The sequence below is a fragment of the Pangasianodon hypophthalmus genome, chromosome 5 (genome assembly GCF_027358585.1).
Source record: "Pangasianodon hypophthalmus isolate fPanHyp1 chromosome 5, fPanHyp1.pri, whole genome shotgun sequence".
In the NCBI taxonomy this organism is placed as follows: Eukaryota; Metazoa; Chordata; class Actinopteri; order Siluriformes; family Pangasiidae; genus Pangasianodon; species Pangasianodon hypophthalmus.
The window spans coordinates 11,046,595-11,047,339 of record NC_069714.1 but is presented as its reverse complement, the minus strand read 5'-3'; positions in this window follow the sequence as shown (position 1 = coordinate 11,047,339).

Here is a 745-nt window from a genome sequence, read left to right as displayed (position 1 = left end):
CAGCATTTTGTTAATGATCCGCGCAGATCTTGGCAGCAGACGATAGGATTATACCGCCCCCATGTGGCGCTGATGCTAACTTTTTTTAACTGCAGTTTTCAAAAATAATGATGGCGATAACACGTCCGTTAGAGTTAAGTAACAGCCAACCACTATCAAAATAGTCATATACAGAAACACATAACGAAAAGGGAAAGGGGAGGGGGATAAATAAAATAATAATATACAATACCTAAATATGTAAATAAGAATATATAAATAGTTTAATTCTGAGGTCTACAAAAATCCTTCGTATGAAGGCAATTTAGTAATTTTGGGCACTTTTCTTTCTTATATATTGTAGGGATATGAAATAATGAGAGAGCTCCTTATGAAATGTATAAAAAAAAAGCAATGGTTTTTAAAAAGCCTTACTTTGTGAATGAAAAATTTTGCAATTATTAAAAACATTTACAACCATTTTAGAATTCTTGCCTTCCATTATCACCCCATAAACAACATAATTTCTGTTAAACTCGGATAGGCCAGACTTTTTTGGATATAACCAATAGTACATTGTAACAAAAAGATTATACACACACACACACACACACACATATATATATATATATATAAAAATAAGTTAATGTATGTTATCATCCAAACCAAATCTCTGTCTCAAAATTTCCCAAGATTTATAAATTCCATTCATTATTTTGAAGTGGACTTCCTTAGCTTTTGGAGGTAATTTATGCAGTTTAGATAT